Here is a 20,228-nt window from a genome sequence, read left to right on the forward strand (position 1 = left end):
TGGCCAATTGGGGACTTATTGCATTGATTTCGCTTGGACACCAAGACCAGATTCAGCTGTCTTGGAGAAGCAGCCAACAGTTCATCTGATCAATGGCCAGGTAATAATAATATATTACATACCTTGATGCTGAGCTACGGTATTACAGTACTGTAAAAATTGTCAGACAAAAACACTAGCAAGATAGCTGCATGACTAAATACATATTTATCTTTTACAGTGTCTTTATTTGTCTTTTACAATGTCTTTTACATGGTGGTTTAATTATCTCCAAACCAAGTATGCTAAACCAAAGAAATAGTTTCAAAATATATTCAAATGGATACCTAAATAACCTTAATTCTGCCTTGGTTTTACGGTATGCATTACACCATGTAGCACTTTCATTGCATATGGTTATTATATTCAGGAAACATGAAATTATGACAAAGTCTCTGTAGCAATTATGGTGCCAGAATAGATAAAATGACTCTTTGGGCAAGGTCTTCCAGGTTTCCAATATCTTGTCTTCTGTTTATCCCCAACTGGAAGGTGAAGGCAGACTGTCCTTAGAGAAGAGGTTAAGCCATGTTCAAATGACAAAGAGAAGCAGTGGTTGTTTTTGCTTAAAGCACTCTGGAGTTTTATTCCTCCTAGAAACAATAGAGGAAGGAAGCGATGTTGAGAGATGGCAAGTCTTTAAGGAATTTTCTCCAGCAGAACATGATTTTTCAGCATTGGCAAGAAACTATATTTGGCAAATAATGACACAAAATGGAAGATGATAATATTTCTTTAACAATGTAACCTACAGACAAGAGGTTTTTTCCATCCTTAAAATAGGTCCAACATTAGGTGCTTACAGAATCTGTTTATAATCAAACTCATTAATGGACTTACTTGTAAAACTGAATAATACCAAAACTATTTAAAGGGTAAGGGTAGAGCTCATCTGAGCTCACTTTAGCCATCTATGAGTTAGGCATTTGGGTTGGCTGGGCATCTGAGCTTTCTCACAGAGGACAGAAAGAGCAGCTCAGCAGTAAGGAGCTGAATTTATTGGACAGGACAGGGCTCTCGCTCTACAAACACAACCAGTGTCCACATGCACACCTGTTTTTTAGCAACTTTAGATATTAGCACGTTAGCACATTGCTTATTAATTAAGAGTGGATTATGATGTTTCCAATCCTTTGGCAGCAGCATTGGTTGAGAAGTTTTCATCCCTGCTCCCGCCATCCCTGCACATCCCTGCCACCTTCCATTCCCAAGAAGGGTTGCTTACCCCTATCCTTTGCACCAGTTCAGCTGTTTCTAAAGAAGCACTTTCTTCCTCTTATCCACCTATTTTTCAACGGACTTCCTGCTACTATTTATTTTTTCTTAGCCACCTCATTTTCACCAGTCCTGGACACATCATCAGCGGAACAGGCATGGCAGCAGAGGCAGCAGCCCCTTGAGTGGGGGCAGAAAGGTGTGGGAGAGGATGCTTTGGACCCACCTATGAAGGATCCATAACATGGAGCCACACCCTCATTCTCAACACAACAAAGAGGCTACTCAACACCACTTAGACTACAGAGCCACAGAGTTGTCTTCACAGTGAGAGCAATCTGATCAGGCTCCTTATCCCTCATCTTCAAGTATAAAATTCCTAAAAGAAATGGCACACAAAGACTCCTTGTCCAATCAGCCATCAATGACATGAGCTGCCACAGTCCTCTGACCTCCCGTGCACCATTCCTGTCTCCCCACTGCTCTCCATTACCTTTACAAGCCATACCAGCCTTGGGCAGCTCCCACCATCCTCCATCAGATCATCCCTAAAAGTCTAGGGGCAGGACATACACCTTATTTAGCATTTCTGCATTGCTGCCCTGCTCTCTCACACTGCCCAGCTTGGACTTGTGCTGTCCCCCTGGTCAGAGGAGCAGACCTTCCTCCACGCCCCCATCAGTCCCCTGCCTGGATCAGACAGCTCTCCTGTAAGCTGTGTGTGCTCTAGTCCTAGAAAGTTTTATCCTGAAAATTTAATAGAGGAGGAAAATACCTCATTGATACTCCATTGTTAACCTCAATACAGTGACTCTGGGGATGAGCTGAGTACACTGGAACAGGAAAAATTTAAGCTAAGTAGAAAATAAATAAATAATTTCTCTACAGATATTTAGACACACACATACACATATGGTGAGATTCTACAACTTAATTTGCTTGTGAATGGCACTGAACTGATTCAGTGTGGTTGCTACAGTACAAGTGCCCCCTAAACAGTAACTCAGTGCACAGAGAGTCACGTTAATTCGTGCATCAACGTTTTTGAGTTAAGGTACTTCTTTATTCCTACGATTGTTGATTAGGCCCCTTTCAAACTCAGTATCTGCTGCCTGCGCCTTACATGAATCATGTTCAGCACAGGGCATTGCTGACGCTCTGTCATAAACAACCTAGGAATAAAAGATCGGCATTTCAGTTTATTTTTCCTGCATCTTGTTAAAAAACATACCAGGAATCTTGAAGAAACCTAATGCATAAATACATATTTTGCTTGATTCAATAACATATACAATTCAAATGATACTGCATTAGAAAACCAAGGGGATACTGTTATTCACCAACACTTTAAATATGAGCAATTTATTTCTTTACCTTGACATTATTCAGAGAGTCAAATCAGAAAATGATGTAACATCACTTAGCTGCCTGCCCCACTTTCCCCCCGATACGCAACCAGAAAGCTACTGACCCCTCTAATACAAAACACTATATATTTAATCTTATCAACCATCACCTCTTCTTAACAGTGAGGACAACAGATTGATATTAGCAATCTCAGCCCTTCTCAGGCAGTTGGAAGTTTGCATATCTTAACTGATGTGCCTAATTAGATACACCAGTGATTCAGCCTTCAGCTGCGGTTCTGTGGTTTTGTTTCCAGTCTGCATCAGCATGCTTCACATCACCCTGTGACTGAGGTGTCTACTCTTCATCACAGCTGCTGTTTTCTATCGGGAGTGATACTAGACTGGTTTCCAAAGAATACCACTCCTTTGCTAATTTATTTGAAAGTACTTTCACTGGTTTTCCTTGACTGAATGTTATTCCTTTGAAAGATAATAGCCTGGAAATCTCAGTGTCTTCCAGCCCTGTACAGAAAAGACTGCCGAGCTTTGCAGAGGTGTCACGGAGAAGCATTTTGGCATGAGATTCAGACTCCGTGACTGCTCACTCTGCTTAGTGATGGGTAAAGCTCCGTCTCGGTGGTCTTAGGCTTGTGAATTCTTACCTGCCACGAACTGGATGAGATCTTTTTTTTTTCATTAGGTGAAATGACTTTCAGTAGCTAGCAGAGTGAACTAGAGATGAACTGCTGCTCTGGAGGAGAATAGGTCTGTATGTCATTAACCTCGTCACCCTCTGTTGACATAACAGAGAGCGTAAGCAAAGAAACATATCCCAAAGAATGAAAAAACTCAATGCTCAGTGTTTTCTCAGGCTTATCCTTAGTAGATTAGAACAGCAAGAATATGCTCCACCAAGCTTCAAAATAGTGAAAGCCATGGTAGTAACACATAATATTTCAGAATTTAAAATTACAGCAGTCCATAGCTAAGAATCCAAGAGCCGCATCTTCAGCTCAGGTGAAAAAGCACCGCTCTCCTGAAGTCAGAAGATGACACCTACTTATATCAGCCAAGGATATTGCTCCACAGTAACAAAGCTTATTATAATTTGTACTTACCTGTCAATTGCTACATTTAGTGCTTTGTTTTCCACTCCAATAGTAGACCCTTAAGGGAAGCTGGAAAATGCAACTCTTTATCAGTGATGTTTTCAACTCTAATAGGAGAGGTACAAGGCCCTGAACTCAGCATTTTGTGAATAAAAAGGCTTTTCATTCATCTTTAAAGGAAACAATTAGAGATCATCCAGAGCATATAAATTAATCTGATTTTCCTTTTCCTCTAGCAAGGCTATTATTTATCTCTTTTCTTTTTCTTCCAGGTTGGCTTCTATTTTCTCTCAGGTGCAACTGGAGTTTCCTAAGGCAAAAGAATCAGCAACATCTGGAGTTATCTGCACTTCTGCCAAATAAAATGAGCACATCTGAAGAGGGCAGTTTCTCAGAATCAAAAAGGAAGTGATGACTAACAAGGAAACGCAATTTACCAAAAATATCTCATTTAGCCTTTTCTTAAATATTGGCATTGTGGAGGTGTGGTGGGACAGCTTCTACAGCTGGAGTGTTGGAATGGAAGGGTACAGGCTTTTTAGGAAGTGCAGGCCAGGGAGACAAGGAGGAGGTGTTGCCCTCTATGTCAATGACCATCTGGAGTGCATGGAGCTCCACCTGGGGGTGGATGAGGAGCCAAAGGAGAGCTAATAGGTCAGGATTAACAGAACATCATGGTAGGTGTCTGCTGCAGACCACCTCACCAGGAAGAACAAGCAGATGAGGCCCTCCATAGACAGACAGGAGCAGCCTCATGTTGACAAGCCCTGGTCCTCATGGGGAACTTCAATCACCCCAGTATCTGTTGGAGGACAACACAGCAGGGCAGAAACAATGCAGGAGGAATACATTGATGATAACTTCCTTCTCCAAGTGATAGAAGAGCCAATGAGGAGAGGTGCAGTAGTAAGATTTGTCCAGAAAGAATAGATGTTTGGCAGCTTGTTAGCTGTTGGAAGGTGAACACAGGTTTACAGATCACTTAATAGTATCAGATAATCATAAACTTCCCATCTAAGTTGACTTCCCTCAACTCCTTTCTTATCAGCAGAAGGGCAAGGTAGGACTCATCGTACTTCTTAAGCAGACATCTAAAATGCTCAACTAAACTGCACCATAAAAGCAGCAGTTGCTCTGCTTTGACTGAAAAGGAAGCTCAGGACAACTAGTTCAGGCATGATATCTACATAATGAGACCAGGATGACCCCTCAAAGCTGTCTGGCAGAATCATCCCCCCTTGCATTCCTCCCCATCTTAGTTTCTCCTTGTTGTCACTGTCACCCTCGTGGAAAGGAGGGTACCATCATCCATGGACAAGAGAGGTTATTGTCTTCTTCTTTAAGAAATTTTCTTTGGAGTCCTTAATGCAAGGTGATAGGAGCATAGCATTTACCTGTTACTTAGGTGTATTCACCTTAACTTGCTTGTCCCTACTTCCAAGCCCTTACTCTTGGTCCTTTTTTCCCCATCCTATTTCTTCTTGTCCCACCTTAAATCACATTCTCTAGGAGCCCTCCTTATTCAAGTCCCTCAAAAAAAAATCATTCCTACCTAGTTAGCTACATTAATCCCAACTTAATGTGCTTACAGCTCTGCCAATTAGTTACTGGAACCACGCAACTGTGCACCTTCCTTGAACAGCAATTATGGGATTTTATCATGTACAAATTGTCCTGTTCCAAGTCTCACTTATCACAGTGAATATAGGATAGACTCATACCTCCTAACCACAAGTACTTGGATGAGACATCTAAGTTAGGTGTGTAGTCACTTGAGTCAAAAAAGCAACAGTTCCCTCCAGAGGAGCTCTCGGATCTTGCAGAGTTTTAATTGCCCCGTGAAGATACCCATTTCTTTCACTAGTTAGGCCTGAGTGGCAATATTCCTTATTTGGGTTGTCCATTAAGTGCCAAAAGATATGCAAGATAAACCTGAGCTGATATTTTTTCCTTCAACAGGAATACATCTTAACACTTACTTAGATTTTTTTTTAATACTTGGAAATAATAAATACAAGCAACTACAGAGGCACAGAATTGTAGTTACTTCGGTTACTTCTTCTGAAGCCTATTCTCACCTTAGGTTTGGTGACTCTTCAGTTGCTATTGATGTTAAGGAGAGTGCAGCATCTGACAACATTACAGATGAATCTCAGCAATCATCAGTGCAAAGAAGGAAAAAATGTAATAATGGGAAGGAAAAGCAAAATAAGGCCAGGCTTTATGCGTTTACTAAAAGCTTCTAATATCATCCCTCTATTCATACAAAAGCCAAGGGATGTGGCAAATCTGGATATACTCTTTGCAGTGCAATTTTCTTTGTTGCTGCTGATTCTGCTTGAAAGTAATCAAACCATAGCACTCTCCTCTTTGGGCCTTCAACACAAACAAGAAGGGGAGACAACGTGGCATGAAGCCATGAGCAGTGCCTCAAGATGCTCCTCTCCTGCTAGCTACAGGGGGATGTGTGCTAAGAGCAGGGAAGGTCATCCCAAAGGCAGAAGGGGTTCAGAGTAGGTGGCAGGTCTTGGGGAATAAGCCAAGGTGACCCTTTGGCAGCACCTCCTGAGGTGATCAATGCAGAGCAACACGCCAGCAACTGCCTCATCCTGGTGGAAGTCTCTAGTCAGAAGGAAGACAAAGCGACAACTTTTCCCCTTCAGTTTTTTTGTCATTTGAGGAATGCACGAGGAAATCACATGATCCGCTTAGCCTAACTCACATAAACTTAAAGAAATATGAGGCTTGAATTTTATAGTCTTTTCTTATCATTAGTATTTTTCTTTCAAACCTCTGCATTTTGTTGGTCTCACAGAACAACAGTGAGGCCTGTCCTGCAGCTAATTTGAGGCCTCTCGATTCCCTGTCACTGCAAACAAAATCTGCAGCTTACTGGATAAAGTGTCTTCTTTGTATTTCAAAAATAGTCAGCACAAATCCAATTAAAAATGTTTCTTTTCTTTCAAATATCAAATTGTTCTGAGCGTTTCTGTGTAAGTAGGGAACCCTGGATTACATTCCTCTCCAGGGAATCCTAAATGTTTATACAAATCACAGTAGGCAGCATTACAACACTTCCAACTTTTGCCACATGCACTTTGTCTAAACTCAAGCTTGGTCAGAAATCTGTCAGGCTGCAAACTGTAAAAAAAGAGAAATTAAAGGAAACTGCCTTATTTTTGTTCCTTTTGAGGATATAATTCTATTAATACTTCTGTATGTCTTTTCCCCATCAATTTAATTACAGATTAATTAATTTTTAGCAGTTTTCTAAAGCCCAGCAAAATATCATCTGACCCAAAACATTTCACAGCAGGGAAAAAAGCCAAGTTAGATAAAGAGAAAATCCATCCTTCGGAAAAAATATTTAGAAGAACAGGCAAGAGCAGAAGAAGAGCAGCTCTCCCTTTTCCTCTGAAAACACATCACTGCATGTCTCACTCATTGGATTTCACTTCCTTCCATTGCTGTGCATCGTGCCCCAGACTGATCTAAACTACAAACTGGTGATGCGATATCCAAGGACTTGTTATTTTATGCTTTTCTTTGCTTGAAGATATCAACATCAAACTGTTCAAGCTACAGCCATGGCTATGGCTTTGCTGTTGGTGTCATGCCACAGTCATGAACCTCTTTTCAAACAGGCACACAAAGTCTGAACGTGCTTGGAGCTGCAGCCCACATGATTTAGCTCGTCTCTGAGGCCAAGGCAACTTGGTGAGAAATAGAGGGCTCTACATAAGAAACAAGAAAGCCCTGGCAAAGATCACATGTATTGCTGCCTGAGACAGCCCTGTGAAGGGGTTGAGTTTGCACCCTGTTCTGTGAGCTTGCGTGCTGCTTCCACCAGGCAGGCTGGGACTGCCAGCTGCTTACATTTATATTTTTATAGGGCCTTTTATCACGGGGCTCCCAAAGCACTTTACACACTTACACCTTGACTCTCTGTTGTAACAGGAGGTAACTTTAAACTGAAATAATGTGCAGGTCATAATCTAGGAATTGGGCTTTAGAGCCTCCTTTTTCACCTCTCAAGTGGGGTTTTTACAAAGGAGGTACAAAAACACAGATCCAGACATTTTGAGCCACAGTATAAAAATCAAGATTTTTCTGAGGATGGAAAAAAAACAGAAAGACTTAGGAAAAAAGAAGCCATGTTTTGCATGCAAATCTGATAAATATCACAATGTAAAAGAGAAGCATATTTACACCTTGGGTCATTGATGTGCAGGGTGGGTAACATTCTGCTTGCAATGAAGAAAAGGAAGAACAGCTTCTCAAGCACTCACCTCTTGTCCTTACATAAAGTTACTGGTGGATGTTTACTCTACATAACAGGGAAGCCCTGTTACAGCAAAGCCCTTACAGCAGAGACCTGCCCCATTTCAGTGCGGGGGAGCTGATGCTCTCAGCTATTGCAGCGGGTCATGGTGACAGGCCAGGAAAGGCACTAGATGTAACATGTTCCTCCTGTAGGCACAGCAGGGTGTGTGTGACATTCCTGTGCTGTCCTCCTGGGGCAGGGGACAGAAGCCGGAGCAGTGCAGGAAGCCGAAATCAGGAAGCACAGGGCGGGAGGACAGGAGTTCGTCTTTGGAAGTGCTTTCACAGGTTTAGTGAGCTAATTAGTCGCACAGCACGGACCCAACCACCATGCCATGAAGGGTTTTTTTTATTAAATCTGTTCATTTCTGGACCTGCTGTTGCTAGTCTGACTGCCACTGGCCAGGCCAAGCAGAGAGAGTGTGGAGCTCCTCTGGGCACAGGTGGACACCCAAATCACTGACACAGTTGAGCCAGCCACCTTGGGTTTCTTTACAGGTAATACAGAGAAACGTTTTCCTTTGGGTAACACTGCCTCTCTTCCTGAAATTGACGGAAAATAGGACAAGTTATTTGCACCCAACAAGTGCCCATTTCACTCCACTCTGAAGTAATGAGAAATTATGTATCTCACACCCTTCACCCTGCAGAATAGGCTAGTCAGTCCTCTCTGGCAGAGAAAGTCCAAAAGCAGCTGTTTTTTTCCAATACAAAGATTTAAAAATTTTTAAAAAATTCAAACCCTGTGAAAATTAGAGCTGATCATATACAACTGGGTCTTCAAGACACAGTTGTGTGTATGCTCACCCCTGGGAAGCATAAGTAATCTGTTTGCACCATGGCACACCAACTTGACTTCCCAGATCAAAGCACCACATCCAGAGGGAAAGGCTGCAAAGCTAAAAAAGGGCTGAAAATAGGAGGTGAGAAGGCATAGGGCAAAGGGCCAGGAGAGGCAGGGAGAGCAGCAGAAAAATAGTATCAGACACTGAAATGAAAAAGCTGAAGATTTGGAGATGTCTCCAACATTGGAGACCTAGTTCATTCCCGATCCCTTCTCTTTCTACTGAGCTAAGTCTTTTTCCCGTCCTCTCTGATCCTTGCTTCTGCTCTTCTGTGACTTGCTTCATGCACCCATTGCAGCTCAGGTCACTCCTTCACCTGCACAGACTCATTGCCACCCACAGAAAAATCCTCAAAACATCAACCTGGGGTGCATTCTGGAGCAAAGTGGGGGCCAGAAATAGCTTCCTCTGACACCCTGCCATTGCAGATAAATAACTCAGCACTGGCTGAAGCCAGGATTGGAGTCCAAGTCCTCTGGCAGTTCTCTGAAACTCTAGCTGTTCCTTGCCTCTGCTTTTCAGAAAGTGCACAAAATGAAATGGCTCGTTTTGGGGCAAATGACACAATGGTGCTAAACAACATGATTTGTTTGGTTTTTTCATCCCAGGAGGAAAGGAGGAGGGAAGGAATGTATATTTGATCTGATCCAAAGTGTTTTGTTGTTGTTGTTGTTTCTGCTAAACTCAAAAAAAAAAAAAAAATCGATGGCTCACACTGCCCTGCACAAAAGAAGTCTGAGGAGGAAAGAGAGAGATGAGAACCCGTTTCTCTCTCAAGACTCATTTAAGCCTCTGACACCCCAGCCTGGGAGAAATCCAGTGTTCAGGAATAAAATTAAAAAATAGCTCAAGCTGCCCTGCATTCAGTAGAAAAACTGTTTATTCACTTTGTCTTCTCTTGCAGTGCCTGTGTGTCTGTGTCAGCGTGTGCTCTGAATTGCCCACTGACCTACATTCCCGGGACAGGGAGCCATGCCTCCCTGCTCCGGGGCTCACTGACACCCCTCGCCCTGGCCCTGTGCTCCCTCATGGTTGCATCAGCCTTACCAATAATGCTATGCATAAGTGGATAACGTTTCGGGCCACTGAAACATGCTTTTAAATGGATAGCCAGCCAAGTGTATATTAATTAAACTTAAAAGTTCTATTTATTGCCAAACACAGGGGGATTATGAAGACAACAAGTGGCGGAAAGTACTCCAAAATGTTCTCACCCCTTTAATTACTGTGCTATAGTTAGCCCAGTGAGCTGATGTATAATCAGCACTGCTGTATGCACTGTTTACAGCAAGCACTCAGGAGAAGCAAACTTCTTACTTCACAGCCTCTCTGAGCAGCTGCGACATTTGGAGGTGCAGGAGGAACACAGAAAGCACCAAAATGCCCTTTTGTTTATCTCCTCACTACGAGGCTGCTCACCTCCAGGGGCCCCACCGCCAGGCTGTGCACCCCCAGCAGCGCTGTCAGTCCATCCCACCAAAGCTCCCATAGCACCCAACGTGTAGTGGAGTAATGGAGTTGCCATCGTGGAAGCTAATGACCACTGCACCACGCTTTGCTACTGGCAATCTTTGGAGCAGGGCATCTTGGGATTTTGAATTTATTTTATGCTTTGGCATTCTGTGTGCTCACAGCCCAGGCATTTCACGGGCAAGCTAAGCAGCCAAGCAAAGAAGCCAGGCAGATCTGGAGCCCCAAGAGGTTGAGCCTGTTCCCCTCAGTCTGTCACTGGGACTAACCCCTTGAATTTAGCGAGATCAGCACTAGATCCAGCAATGTGATGACACTCGCTTCCTCTTAGGGCAACTTGCAAGCCCTCACCAAAAGTGTATCTTCTTTATTAAAAATGAAGATGAAAAACTCAGCAAAATATGGTAAAAATTTAATAGTTCCATTTGAAATAGCCCTATTCTCACTCACACATACAACACACAAAATTAATAGCACTGACCTCTGTGCTCCTCTGTTTCCCTACCTCCCAGCAGTGTCTTACAAGCAGTAGCATATTGTCATCTCCTGCTACTCAACTTGGCTGCCTTCAGCACTGGCAGCTCATTTTCCTTCCCTGAATCCTCAAACCCCCAGTAAACTTCCAGGTGTTTTCATTGCAATAGCATGAAGAAAGAGATATATGCACCCATTAGTAAGCCAGCTAAAAGAAAACCTTTAATCCTCTTGCATTTTCATAACTGATCACAATCCCAAGAGCAACATGCATTTTCCACATTACCCTGGGTCTATGTTTCAGAAGTCATACTCACTCCCACATATATGAACTTCCTGGTCTGGACAACCTGAACAATTTGAAGAACTGTGGGTAATTGAAGTCATGGTAAGCATGGGAAACACCTGAGTAATCCACATTGCAGCACCACAAAGTCTACCACTACTATCACCTTTCTTACAAGCATCCTGAGGCACCTTATACATTCAGTACCTCCACAACTCATCTATTTAGCAGCTCTTTGGACAGCACTCATGTTTAACCTTCACTAAAACAACCCAACTCTGTCTTCCAGGAGCTCAGTCACCCTCACAAGGCCCAGCAAGCCACTCTTCTCCAAGGCAGAGGGAGGTGGGGGTATAAATGACCCCAGCTTCATGCTATGGGCTTCTTTGTCAGCAACATAAGATCTCTCTGATGGGCTACAAACATCACCTGGGGAATCATCTGCAAACCTAGAGCTGCCGGAGCAGAGAGTACTTTGGCCATTATTTTTCATGAGCAATACCACCTGTCATACTCTACTTCTAAAGGCTCTGATGCTCAGATGGAGACCAGGATGCCTAAGGACTTCAGTGTGACTCCAGAAAGAGGGGATTCAGCAGCTTTCCCATTCCACAAACAGAATAACACCAAAGCCTTTTGAAGCAAAGCTGGTCAGAAATTTTCTGCCCCAAAAATACCAACTCATTCCTTCCCAAATGATTCCTGCCTTCCTAAACTCAGCCAATGCCTCAGCTCTCTGGGAACCTCACTCCAGCTTTTGGAGGAGACCCTTGGGACTTGAGGCATTGGTTCAGCACTTAAGGTCTCTTTTCCTGCAGAGCTGCCCTGGAGACAGGGGTCTGGGGATCTGCTGGCAGTGGCTCAGCGTCAGGTCTGCATTCCACTGTTCTCTCTGTTCCACTGAGCGGCAGTGGAGCCTGTGGACCTGCTGGAAATGTCTTCAAGTCTTTCTTTGGTTTGTTTGCTTTAATACACATCATGTTGGAAACAATGGCATTTCTTTCAAACTGAAATCCCAATTTTTACTCAGCTTTATGCTCAGTGTCTATATTGATAATCTCTGAGCCAAAAGGCAAAATTTGTAAACTTCCAAATTACTCTGAGACGTATTAAAAATGCCCTAAGACAAATAGCTGGCAGATGAGCAAACTGAACAACCCCAAATTGCACTGAAGTTCATGCATATGCGTGCATGTGCATGTACCGCTTCACAAACTGACAGCAAATGTTCCCTGTCATAGGACCAGTATTGCATAAGTGGTATTAACATGCAGAATTACTTTGTGTCTGCATCTGGCACAGCTTTTGCTGGACAGATGACTAATATTCATTTTGCTCTTAATTGCTGATTCTTTCGAAACAAATTCTTATGCTGTTATTTCTTTATGTAATGGGTAAAAGATTAATTGCTTTGTATATGGTGGTATGTTTTCACATATCCCGCTGCCAGGCACTGCTGTGAACCTGGTGGTAGTCCATCCTGCTCTGAATCTTGACTGTGTTAATCAGCTTTGCTATGACTGTGTCCTGAAGGCACTCTGAGATGCAGGAAGAAAGGCAGTTTGCCTTTTCCTGATAGACCAGCAAACATGTGTGCTGCTCAAAGAGTTGCTACATATGTGAGTGGGGATGTACTAAATGTACTCACTCGTCTCAGGGCTGTCTGCAGTGAGGGTGCTGGTAATGGTGTATGCCACCAGCCTCAGGATGTGAAGATGCAGATAGCCCCAGGAGACCTTCAGACACTTAGAAAGACGTTTCACTTCCCAGGCACTGCACCTGGCCAGTGTGCCAAAGACACCAGAGGGGCTCTTTATGCCTCATGCAAGTCTTCTCCCAGGCATAGTCCTGGCTCCTGCAGACCCCCACAGCTGAGCTAAGCCCTTCTGTCCATTGCTGTGGCCTTCCCCAAGCATGTGCATAAGGCCTTTGGGTCTGCAGCCCTCCTGCTTCCCCAGCAATCACTGCTCCTGCTGGTGTCTGGTTCCTTCACAAACCATTCCCTGCCTTTTGTGTCATCTTCCATGCTGCTGCATTAGCCATGGCACAGCAATCAGCTCCTTGCAGAGCCACCTCCAGACCCCGCGTCCTCCCCGTTCCTCTGAACATTACAGAGGTGTCACCAACTGGACACTGAGCAGGGTAACATGTGAGTCGCACAGTACCCAATGGTGATCCAGCAGTTCCTATGTGAGTGGTGGGCACTCTACAATCCAAGTGAATAAAAAATCATGTGCAAATATAACACACAGTGATGCTGTCACTGATTTGCAGTTAAAATAGCAAAAGCATAGCTCTGCTTGTTTTGTAAGATTGAGGAGCAGCTTGAGATATGAATAAGTAACTGTTTTATTTCTGGCTTCACCCCTAGGACCAATGCTCCCTGAAATCAATATTTGAAGGAGCGTTTTCTTCAGCTACAATCCAGGGGGTGTGGTGTGGTGTTTTTTTTTTTCCTATGCCAGCTTCAAACAAGTTGTGGGTGTGGGCGGGTTGAGTGACATATTAGTGAGGAAGCTTCCTCCCCTTTCAGAGCTACATGGAGAAGTCAGAAAGACATCGTTTGAAAAAGTGACAGGCACATCATGTTGGACTATTGCTGATGAAAAAGGGCTTAAATCCATCAAGAATCCTGAATTTGGAACTGCACTGCTACAGAGAGCAATGTGATGTGAACTTCACTAACCTCTATAAATATTATCTGTCTTTTAATTTCAGATTTGTTCCTCAAAAAGCTTTTCAAAATGCACACTCCCTCCTTTCAGCCCCTGGCATCCAATCAAACTGGCTATCTAACAACAACAAGCAGAGGAAGTCTGTCCTTCATCTCCATTTAGAAGTGAAAGATTCCCTCTTGCCTCCCGTCCACCCCCCACACTGGCTCTGAAGGTCTTCCAATTATCTCCTTTACCTGCTGCATTAAAAAGTAAAGCATATGAGTTGCCAGAGACACAGAGTCTGAGGACAAGCCACTGTGGCAAAGCCATGACATTAGAACAGATGGAAAACTTCTCAGGAACAAAATGTGCACAAAAAAACGGGTTCTGGCTTTGAAGTGTATATTCACGGTGGGTGCTTTCATGTCTTTTGAAAAGCCCTAGCTCAAATCTGACCTACTTAGGCAACATTCTTATTTATGTCTCCGACTAAGGAGCTGTATATTTAGCAAATGAGAGGAAATCATCCCCCTGTCATGTTTATAGATTGGAGCAAACTTTGCTGTTTAATTCTTCAACAGATTTGTCTCCATAAAAGTGGATGTAATTTAAACACTGTTAAAAAAATCAATAAATTTCAGAAACTTAGGATAAATGGAAACATAATTTCAAATATATATATAGATATTATATATGTGCAGACATATATACAGAGAAAGAAAGACAGAACATTTATTCAGCAGACTGCAGCTAAACCATATTTATTTAACTGGTTCAAGAGTAATGGATAAGGCTCAGCAAAGGTAGAGAGCGAATCATAAGACTTTGCCATTTTAATTGATGCTAAATGCTAACAGTACTCTGTAAGATACTGAGGAACAGAGAAAATTTCAACTCTTCATAGATGAGGTAGGTTTATCTGAACTAAGATGAGAATCAATGAAAATTAAATTAAAATATTCTTCAGTTCACAGAACGGTTGAGGTTGGAATGGACCTCTGGAGATCATCTAGTCCAACCCACCTGCTAAAGCAGCTTCATGTAGAACAGGAATGTGTCCAGGTGGGTTTTGAATGTCTCCAGAGAAGAAGAGTCCACAACCTCTCTGGGCAGCCTGTTCCAGTGCTCTGGAACCCTCAAAGTTCAAGAAATCGAAGGTGAAAGGCACCTCAGGAGGTCATCTAGTCCATCTCCTCCCAAAGGCAAAACAAATTAGATCCATGTTATTCTGGAGTGATATCTGCCCAGCCTCCAGGGGTGGACATGTGATAAGCTTCCAAGCAGCCTATTTCCCCATTTTGCCATTATCACTAGTAGAAGGATCTTGCTGGCATCTAAGCTATGTCTTTCTCACTGCAATTAAAGCTCATGACCCCTTGTCCCAGTACACAAAGAGAAAAAATTACTTCTTTATTCTTTTCAGTCACCTTTAAAGACTTCTGTTCCTTCTTTCCTCTTTATTTTAGGCAAGCCCAATTTGTTCAGTCTTCTCTCATGGATGGTTCCAGTTGATCACAAGCGTGTGATCCTGTTGAGATACATTTCACTTGTACCCTCTTCTAAGACGATACATTCCCAACTCAGCACAGAGCCTTCCAGCTGCCCACAGCCCTGGCTGTCCAGGCCACTCCTCAGACCTCCCCAGGTTATTTTGTGTTCTGAACCCCTTCTCCACCTTGTCCGCAGCCTATCTCAACTTGCAAACCAAGCAAGAATCCCCTGCTTTCCAGCATCCTACTCATTAGTGAAAACACCACATCACACTCTGGTCCATCACAGATCTCAAAGCACCTGCTCAAGACCTCCTTCCAGTTTCACAGTTGATCACTGGTAACTGCTTTCTGACTACAGCTGGCCAGCCAGCTGTGCACTGACCTAAGATAATGTTTTCTTCTCATCCTGGTTTCTCCAGGTGGCTTATGACAATGTCTTGTAAAACAGTATCAAAAGTACTAAAATCAGGACATGTGACACCCAGTGCCTTTTTCCTCCCCACAAGGTCTGATGCTTTGTCTCAGAAGGAAAAGAGATTGGTTTCAGGTAGCAAATCCGTGCTGGCTGTTCTGCTCGTATCCTCGTTACCTTTGAGGTGCTTACGATCGATTGTTTGATTGTTTGTTCCATGTATTGGCAGGTAGCTGACTTGACTACAAATCCCTGGATTCAGCTTTTTCTCCTTGTTATGGATAGACATTATCTCTGCCCTTTTTCCATCCTCCAGGATCTCTCCTGTCCTCCATGACTTCTTGGCATAAACACTAAACTTTCTGGGATTGTTTCAGCCATTTATCTGGCTCTCTCTACTCTGTGTTGAATTTCATAAGATCCAATAAATTAAAAAATGTTTAGTTTATCTCAGTGTTTTCTAATCTCATTTTTCTCTACTGTAGCCTTAACTATTATCCTGTAGTCACTGGCTGTCTTAAGGTTCCAATCATAGTTGAGTTTCTTAATGAACATCAATTCAGAAGCTGATAACACTGTTTATTTCAGATAACACTATTTATTCGGTGGGAATAATCTAGTCTTTCACAACCTTTTCAGGCTAAACATTTCAGAAGTTCTCAGGTTGTTTCTCAGCTACCTGGTATTCAAAGGCCCATTTAATGTCATAAATGAGAAGGGTAGTTGGCATCTTACAAAACCAAGCCTCCTGCTGAGGTTCACACTTGGACAGAAATGGAGTATTTCAAAAGAACTGTGATTATTCCTGATCAAACCCAAGCTGAAAATACAGTAAGAATACTTGTCCTGTTGCTGTTCGAGCTGAACATAAAAGGGCCATGGTGTGCAGAAATGGAAGCACATCCTCAAAACCATGTCCACATTTTCAGTAAGAGCTCCAAGACATTCTTCTGCAAATCCAGCCTACCTGAAACTCTTCTTAATTCTCCCACCTTACCCTCCAAAGTCATAACATCATATTTATACTTGTCTCTTTAATACCTGTTTAGAGAACACCTACAAAGCCACTAATGAAATTTAAAAACTCAAAAGATATGGTGTCCCTAAAAATGATTTAAAACAGTGTAAGCTCCCTTGAAGTTAATGAATGAAAACTATTCCTTAGATCTGTTTTTATTCCTTCTGATATCCTAAATGATGCTGAAGCAGAAAGGGTGAAGTAACTGAAATCCTGATATGTTAGTTTCTGCTCCATTAGGAAAAGGAAAATCAATTTGGCAAAACATAAAAGAACAAAATCAATAGGAAAAGAAATTTTATTTTCAGCTAAGGACTAAGAATACATTACAAACAATGGTGAGTGAAAATTATTCATTGATTTGTATAACACCTCTTACAAGACCAAAAAGTGCTCCAAAGAATTATAGATTATTTAAACCTAAGAATCACTTACCACCAAAATGCACCCATCTCTGGGGTGGAATGCAGCTGCTACAAAATTGCACTAGCAAACACTACACCACAGCTTTAGGGCACAAATGCTTTATCTGAAGAAGCATCAAGGGAAGTTGAAAATGCAGAATGGAATTAACCAGGCTGGAATATGACCACACTGCAACTACATTGATTTCAGTCTAAGCTTAAACTCATGGAAGATAGGTCCATCAGCCCATTAAACAAACTTGGGCTCACAAATTCCCTAAAATGCTCTTTGTAAGAAGCTGGGATAACATGCCAGAGGATGAGTCATTTCGTGTTTGCCCTATTCCTTCTGCTCTTTTCCTGGTCACTGTCAGAAACCTGATGGCACCTTTGTCTGACCTAGCATAGCTGTCTGTAAGTCCTGAGCTAATACACTGGGCTGAGAGCTGCAGCGGCGCTGGAGCTCACACACCCTGATATCTGCTGGAGCAGCATCTCTGGCAGCAGGGCAGGTGGTGTAGCTGGCAAGGCTGTCTTTTGTATTCTCCAGCATGAATCACCATACTCATCCGGAGGCACGCTAAATCCTCAATGCTAAGCACACATTAAGTTGTTTCAGGATATGGGCCACATTTATAGCACTGTCATTAGCAGCAAGGGCTCGCACTGCATAAAATTACACAAAGAACCTTTTGTACCTCAAGATGTACTTAGCAAGCAAACTCCTAGGGGCAGGGAATGTACAATCTTCTGTTTCTCTAAAGCACCTTATTCAATTATGGCAATATAAAAATGATTTATAACAATCTATTAAAAATACAACTCAAATGACTTATCACTCCTGGGGTCCTGGGAATATACTGTAGGATTTACCATTTAATTATAAATCAAATCTAGTGGCCAGTACCTCTCGTTTTAGAGAAAGATGAAAACTAGCAATACACCTCACCAATTGCAAGTGCAGCATGTCAGGTGATACAATCTTGGGTAACCACCTGAGATATGACTGTGGAGAAGAGGAAACATAGAAGAAAATTGCAGATACTTCTGCTCCCTGCAGTCCATAATTCAACCAGTTCTTCCAGTGATCAGGAAGCTTCCACTACTCCAGGGGCTGCTGCAGGGCAGGTGGGTAGGCACACCAAAAACACTCCCCATCACTGCCAGCTCCCAGGGTGTTTCTTTCTCCCTCAGCTTTCTCTGGAAAGGCTTCCTGGGAAGATCAAAGTCAAAAATAGCAGTGAGACAGAGTAAACAGCTTGCCTAAAAGGCCACAAGCTGGGCTGGAAACAGCTCCACAAAGCATCTTGCACACATAGTCCTGAGCAACCTGCGTTGCACAGGATGACCCAGAGCCTGCGGGACAGCTGAGACTGTGCATGGGGTAGAAGCACAGCATCTGCTTCATCCCACCCAGTTCAATAACCCAAGTCTACCTGTCCCTGTGCTGAGAAAGGCCAACAAAATGTAATCAGAAAATCTCAAATTAGAAATCGGTCCCTCTCTTCGCATCTTTAGAACAGCCAAGAGCTTGTGCAGAAGTCTGCATCAGCATCAAAACCAAAACAGACATCATATGCATCAGAGGCATGCTCCATATCTGATAAACATACTCCTAATTCTTACCATCAGCAGACAGGGATGGTAATAATTTGCACCCTGGGTTTGCCTGTTGTTGATAGAGTGTTGATAAAGCTGTATTTACAGGAATGCTCAGGCCAGGAACTGACATATTTGGCCAACAAATTCTTTCCTCTGCTTTTCCTGACAGTGATATCTAGCAGCTTTTCTAATAAGATGATAAAGTTGTACCTTGAAAACAATGTGAGAACAGATGAGGGAGGTTTACACCTTCCTACAAAGCCACTGGGAGCTATCAGGGAGCACAAGCTAGAAATTCACAATGCACAGCTATTCAGAGATGCCCTCTACCAGTTAAGATTAGCCAAGAGCACAATACCTAAGAAAACAATATTTATAATTTTAATGCAACATTGTATAGAATTGGCAGATATTTCTGCACATGAAAAATGGCAGAGGCCTGTAGGAATGCTAAATTCGTCTTCGTTTTCAACACTTCCATTCTACTAACCCTCAGCTTCATCTCTTGTTTCTCTCTTCCACTGCTTCTTCCGCAGTTAATGAGCTTCATCCCCACAGTTGGGAGAACTCTTAAAATCTTCCTTTCTTAAGGAAGATTCAAAGGTAAAGGCCACTACTAGCATAAAATATGTTTCTTGCCCAACAAAATCAGCAATGCATTGCTTCCCGTGGGTCTTCTTGCCTAGTTTCCTAGGGATTAGCACAAAACCAGTGACAGGTAATGCTCTTCCCACACTAGGATTCCTGCATAGGATTCTTGTGTGCATCCGCTAGTACATAATACTGGCTCACACTGTACCCTTTCCTCATCGAGGGCACAATCTCTTCTGAGTAGTTGCCTTTTTTTTTCAGAGAGCTTTGTCTCTTCAGACAACTTGCTCTTTGGTTATATTTGGCTGAAGCTGGCCAGTCAGTCCAAGAGTCACTGAGAGGACAGCTACACACCTCACCTCACTTACAGTGCAACACGGAAGCCTCGCCTTCTAAGGAAATTAGGCTAAAAACCAAACAGTGAAGCCAGAATCTTCTGGTCTCTCACTCCCTATGAATCTAATGTTCATCTTTGTTACCTTCTTCTGACAGAAATTGCCTTTATCTGTATTTTGTAAAGCTTTGAGCATATTGCCAGCACTTTAATAAGAAAATATCACAGAGAACCATATATCTGAATATTATTATGCAGAAAATATGTGCATGTTCACACAGACAGCAGATGTATAAAAAATATTGAATATGTAATTTAAGGCTGTATTTGTTGGTAAGTATGTAGGTCAAACATAGGGCAAAGTCTTTTCTGTTACACACAAAACCTACAAGCACGCTGGACTGAAAGAGAGCACATACACTCCTTTAATTCTGGATGCTAAAAGGTGCAAGCTCCAACTAGCGCTTGGATAGGTGATTTCCCCAGGGAACCCCAGGTGTCCTGGGCACACGCCAAGCAGTTATTGCTGAGCACTGGGGTTGAGGTTCACCTCACCTAACCTCAGCCATCTGTCTCTCTGTGGAGACTCGGCAGCTCCAGAGGGTGA

This window comes from Patagioenas fasciata, chromosome 3 (genome assembly GCF_037038585.1).
Source record: "Patagioenas fasciata isolate bPatFas1 chromosome 3, bPatFas1.hap1, whole genome shotgun sequence".
Lineage (NCBI taxonomy): Eukaryota > Metazoa > Chordata > Aves > Columbiformes > Columbidae > Patagioenas > Patagioenas fasciata.